Here is a 6,369-nt window from a genome sequence, read left to right on the forward strand (position 1 = left end):
TAATCAATATTTCTTTTCAATTCTTTTCTTCTTTTTTAATCTAGAAGAATTAGAAATAATTTAGCAAATCAAATAGAAGAGCATAGTTAAGCAACTAACCTAATCAAATCTAGACAAAAAGGGAGTCAATAAACAAGAAAAAGTCTCAATGAACAAAAAATGAGTTATGGTTAACATAAATGGGTAAATCAAGAAACAGTGTGTTAGGCTCAACGGGGTTCACTAAGGGTTAATTACGAAGGTAGGCTTTCTATGGGATAACTGGGTCAAAACCTAGGTGCCCTCAGTAAATCAAATCAAAGGTGTGATCTCGACATGCATAATCGAAGCAAGTTCTAGAATAACAAATTAGGTTGACACACAGATAACCAATAATAAAATGACCAAAAAAAATGTATGCTCTAAAGGCTCAAAATGTCACAAAAAAAAATGGTTTTTGATGTCAAACTTGCAAATCTCAAACTACAAGATAATACTTCAATTTAGGGAAACAACATAAAAATTTTTAATTTCTAAAAAACTAACTTATCATGCTTGATTATCTCATGTCTTAAAGTTTAAATTAACCAATGGAAAAATATCTACTAATTAATCCAAAACACATCGACAAAAATCTCAAATCGACAAAAAAATCATTCTAATTGAAATAGGAGAAAATTACTTAAACATAAGACAAGATTCAAGGATTTTCTAATAATTATATACATATCCTCTCCACACTTAAGATGCACCCACAATTCTTGCCTCGGTTCTTGTTTAGATTCAACTAACTTTTCTTCATCCCAAATAGTAATTGCATGAAGCTGGTCCCTTGGGTTAGTTTCGGTATTGCTAGGCAAACTACCTTGTGGTCTTTCCAAGATTAGCTTGGCAAGCTGACCTATTTGGTTCTCGAGCCTTTGAATCGATGCTTGTTAATTTTTAGGTGCTGCTTCAGTGTTTTGAAAGTAGATTTCTGACACAGAGATAAACTTCATCAACATATCCTCGAGGTTCAACTTTTTCTCTTGTTGGTAAAGTTGTTGTTAGAAGCCTGGAGGGGGTTGTGCTCTCTGATTCCTTTAACCACTCCAAGAGAAATTGGGATGGTTCCTCCAACTTGCATTATAGTTATTACTGTAAGGGTTATTTTGAGGCCTAAAATTATACCCATATAATTGATTTGTTTGTAATCTGTGCTAGGGGCGAAGGACAAACATTCTAGATTATTCATTCCTCCTCCATTTGGATTGCATTGCATCACCGGATACACATGCGTAGAAACATACAAACCATCAGTTTTATTATTTAAATGTTCTACCTAATTCAATAGCATGGTGACTGCATCTAAATTAAAGACACTAGCTACTTTCATTGGTTTTTGTCCTTATGACTTGCCACTGATAATTATTCAGTGCGATCTCCTTAATAAAATTCATAAGCCACTTTAGGTGTTTTATTATTCAGAGTTCCACCGACTGCTGCATCAATTAATTTTCTACTTGAGGGATTCAAACCATTGTAGAAGGTTTGAACCTGTAACCATAAAGGTAACCCATGGTGAAGTCATCTTCTTAATAAATCTTTATACATCTCCCATGCTTCATATAGAGTCTCTAAATTGATTTGAATAAATGAAGAGATGTCATTCCTCAACTTGGTTGTCTTAGTCGATGGGAAGTATTTTAGTAGAAAATTTACAGCCATTTGATCCCATGTAGTGATAGAACTTCGTGGCAAAGAGTTCAACCATTGTTTAGCTTTGTTCCTCAATGAGAAAGGAAATAATCGTAGGTGAATGGCGTCGTCAGTGGCACCATTAATTTTGAAAGTGTCGTAGATTTCCAGAAAATTAGCCAAATGAGTATTTGGATCTTCATCTTGCAAACCATCGAAATGAACAAACTATTATACCATTTGAATAGTGTTCAGCTTCAGTTTGAAATTATGTACAGCAATAGTGGGTCGCGCAATACTTGATTCAGCCCCAGTTAGAGTGGGCTTGACATACACAAACATAGTATGAGGAATAGGATTTGAATCTACAGCAACTGCAGGATGTAGCTGATTATTCTGATTATCACCTATCTCTTTAGTAATAATAATGTCCTCCTATTCGTCTACTATATTCGGTCAATTCTGCCTTGCTTCTCTACGATTTTTGCGAGTAGTACCTTCAATTTCACTGTCAAACATAAATCGTCCCGACGGGTTTCTTCTAATTATAGACTAAAGGAACCTACCAGAAGCAAATAAAAGAAAAATTAGAATTTAAAAATTAAAATAAAAACAAAATTATAAAAAATAAAATGGCTAAATTAATAAAAATAAAGTGTTCCTAATATTTTAGTCCCCGGCAACGGTGCCAAAAACTTGATGGTCACTAAACTAACTATAAATACGACAAAGGCAAACGCACCTATAAAACAATAGTGTAGCTATGGTGAGTAGAGAATATCGTATCCATGAAGGCTAAAAGTATTAGTAATTACCATTTTTTATTATTTAGTGACAATTTGGAGTGATGTGTTTTAATCTAAATTTACTAAACTAATTTAACTAAGAATGCAATATAGAATGAATAAAGTAAATAATTGAATATTAACTAATGAGATGGACAATACCCAAGAAAGAATCTACCTAGACTTCACCTATTATTAAGAATCTAATTAAACGATTTATTCACTTGTGTCTTGATTTGTAGAAATTCCTGAATTATGTTAATATCTCTTTCGAGAGTAAGAACAACTAACTCTAATTTGATTAATTGAAATCTCTTTCTAATTAAAGCCCCTTTTGTCGAATCAACTTGATCTATAGATTCCTCTGTTAGATTTGACCCTAATCTACTAGATTTATGTTGTCCTATTTCTAGGATTGAATATAACTCCACTCAATTATACTAGATCTACTCTTACACAGGGACTTTTGCTCCACTAAATTAAGCACATTAAACATGAATTATTATCCCAAAATTATTAAACAAAGAAATAAGCATACATAATTAAGAACAAGAATCAAGTATTTATCACATAAAAGTAGACATTAAATAAAAGAATTCATCATAGGTTTCATCTTCCCTAGGTATCTAGGGAATTAGTTCATAATCTTGAATGAAAACTTTTTAAAGTCAGAATAACCACAAGACATAAAGAAACTCAATAAAACTTCGAAAGAAATTAAAAGGAGATCTTCGACCTTGATGGAGATCCACTTCCGAGTTGATTCTGATGGTGTTCTTTGAGTGTTTTCTCCGATCTTCTCTGATTGCTCCCTTATGTCTTCTTCTAATTGGTATTTATAGACTTTAGAATGCTCAGAAAGCCTAAAAATTGGGGTTTTCTGCATGTTTGGGAAGTAGGGTGCGAAATCGACACAAGCTGGCACATGGACATGTGTTGAGCCCGTGGCTCACACGGGAGTGTGTTCAATCCATGTGGAAATATCAAAGCTATTTGGCTCTTGAAAACACCTTTATTTGTTTGATTTTGGCTTGTTTTTCACTCCTATCGCTCTCAAATGCTCTCCTAAGTATAGAAACATGAATTTAAAGGATTGGGAGCATAAAATTCACTAATTTGCATAATTAATCATCCAAAAAAGAATTAGGAATGGGATTCAAATATGTTATTTTTATAGCTTATCACTTTCCAAATGATTTCAAATTGGTCCCGACTTGTTTCTAAAATATTTTTAGGGCCTCGAGGGCTTAATTTAGGGATGATATGTATGTTTATGATTGGTTTATGATATGTTTATCTTATCGAATGAAATTAAGTGTATATGTTTCAGTTGTATAGTAATGTTCTGTAACCCTGATCTGACGACGGATACGGGTTACAGGTGTTACATAATTATTGGATTTGAAATAAATTATCTGTAGATGTAACGAGTTCTATTGTATACATAATAAAGAAGTGCCCCTGTTTGCACTTTGGTGGCCTTGTATACACTTCTGTGTCTCTATTTGAACAATTGTGCCCCTGTTCGCACTTTGGTGCACCCTGTATACAATTTGGTGTCTCTATTTGCACGTCTGTGCTCCTATTTGCACTTCAGTGCCCTTGTATACACTTTGGTGTCCTTGTTTGCAGATCTGTGCCCCAGTTCACACTTTGGTGCCCCTAAGTGCATGTATGTGGCCATGTTTTGCATCTATGATGCCCCTGGAAATTGAGTAATGATCGAGTATGTGAACTGAGAACTAATGAGTTGGACCAAATGATATGGATTCTTACATGGAATTGGTTTAGTTACTCTAGTACTCTAGTTAAATTACTAGTTCATTGGGCTATGAAATAATTGAATTACAATCTATTTATTTGTTTATATATATTGTGGCATATTTATACTATTGGTAAGTGAAAGATATTGTAACGAGTTTCTTAGTTACAAGTATAGTTTGTTACCTTAGGTAAATGTGATTTATGGTAAGTAAAAGTCCGTTGAAATGGACTTTGTGTTGATGTGTTTGGATTGGAAAGGTATCATTTAAATTATGTGGATGAATAATATATATAGTGAAATTCTTTTTGTGATATGAACAGGTAATTAAAGTTTTACAGAGTATATAACCATATGAAATGATCTATGATTTAAAGTAAGAGTATGAAACATATGATAAGTATAGTTAAAAGAAAATGAAGGTATACGGTAGTCATATGATGGATGAATGGTGAACTTGAAATGCTTGATATGTTATATGCCTTGACAAGGTTAGAATTATATGCGTATTGCTTCACCTACTAACCTTGTGAGGTTTGGTGTATAGGTAAAAGGAAATATGATTTATGGCTAAATGAAATTACTCATAGTTGATTAATTTATTACAACTGGTGAGTTTAACTCCTTTTATATGAGCTTGCTAAGCATTAGTTGCTTATATAGTTTTATTTATTTATTTTTTAGATCATCGGAAAGCTCGAATGATTGGAAACTTCGTCGGAGTACGATCACACTATCCATCAAATTAATTTGGTAGCTTTTGAACATATTGAAATAGTTATAAGTGGAGTGTATAGGGTTGTGTTATTTTGGTATGATTTGAATGTAATAAGGTTTTAAATGTTGTTTTGGAGATTGGTTTATTTTTGAATGGTGCCAAGTTCATTTTGGTTTATGTCTTTTGATGAAGGCTTGTAAATTATGTGTATTCATATAAGATAATAGTATCTATGCATACTCTCATGTGGGTAAAAAGAAGAAGGTTGTTTGATATGTTTGTGATATGGTCACTTGGTATGCATAAGGTATGCTATGTGATGGAAACTATATTGTTGAATAGGTTCAAAATTGATTGTAATTGTGGTACCTATAGTTGGTACATTGGTTAGAACATATTATGAGCAAGTTTGGAATGAGTTTTGTTCTTATGAATGCTTGTGGAAATGGTGTGTTTTAAGTGTGTACGTTTTGACTTGATTTTATCTTGTTTAAGGGGTTAATTTGGAAGCACACGACCTGGGACACGATCTGTCACACGGTCACCTCACATGTTCGTGTGTGCTTTGCTTGTTTTGGTGTAGGTTTCACAAGGTCTATGGCACGGGTTGGGACATGGCCGTGTGTCCCGACTTCAAATGCTCACACGATCTGAGCTATGTCGCATAGCTTGGCCACACGGTTGTGTGACCTCTGTTTTCCCAATTTTTCAGGTTTTTCCTAAAATTTTTTGATTTATTCAAAATGATCCCTGATAGTTTTTAAATTAATTTAGGGCCCTAAATGTAATACCCCTAACCCATATCCGTTGCCGAATTAGGGTTACAAGGCATTATCGGACATAGCATGATAAAACATTATCATTGAACGCTCTTTATACACCAAAGAATAATGATACTTTTATAGTTTTGACAGACTTAACTATTCACAAATAAATTTAATTACAAACCATAACTTACAAATCAACACTATTCAAAAATTTTAATTTATTCAATTTGAACTTACATCTAAATAATAGAACATGTTCCATACTTGTCGAATTCGAAATGATATGATTAAAGCTTAAAAAAATTAAATCATATAAGCAACATTATGATATGGCCGTGTATACATTTGCTATCACTATGTCATGCACAAAACACTATGGTTACATTAAACATTTAAAATCACAAGTACAATTCATAGTATACCAATTTTTTATGCTTAATAGTCAATTCTACTGACATGTACTAAACCATTCAAAACAAACAAAGTTGCAAGCTTTACCATCACAACCGAACTGAAATAATCTAGGCATATTCAAACATATATTTATCTCATATCAACCTACATTTTTGCTTATTACTAAATTCATGTATAAATGACCATATCATTTGAGCCATTTAACAACATCCATATTTCATAATCACTACTATGACCTAAATTTTCATATTCAATCATTGCATATAA

At 32.8% G+C, this 6,369-nt stretch overlaps 1 non-coding gene across 1 annotated transcript; it reads left to right on the plus strand.

Annotated features, from left to right (window-relative positions):
• The first annotated feature begins 1,531 nt into the window (after positions 1 to 1,531).
• On the plus strand, positions 1,532 to 1,638 carry LOC121225881 (small nucleolar RNA R71). The gene has a single exon (XR_005923784.1). It is a non-coding gene; the product is annotated as a small nucleolar RNA R71 (small nucleolar RNA).
• The last annotated feature ends 4,731 nt before the right edge of the window (positions 1,639 to 6,369 follow it).

The sequence above is a fragment of the Gossypium hirsutum genome, chromosome D13 (genome assembly GCF_007990345.1).
Source record: "Gossypium hirsutum isolate 1008001.06 chromosome D13, Gossypium_hirsutum_v2.1, whole genome shotgun sequence".
Classification (NCBI taxonomy): Eukaryota; Viridiplantae; Streptophyta; class Magnoliopsida; order Malvales; family Malvaceae; genus Gossypium; species Gossypium hirsutum.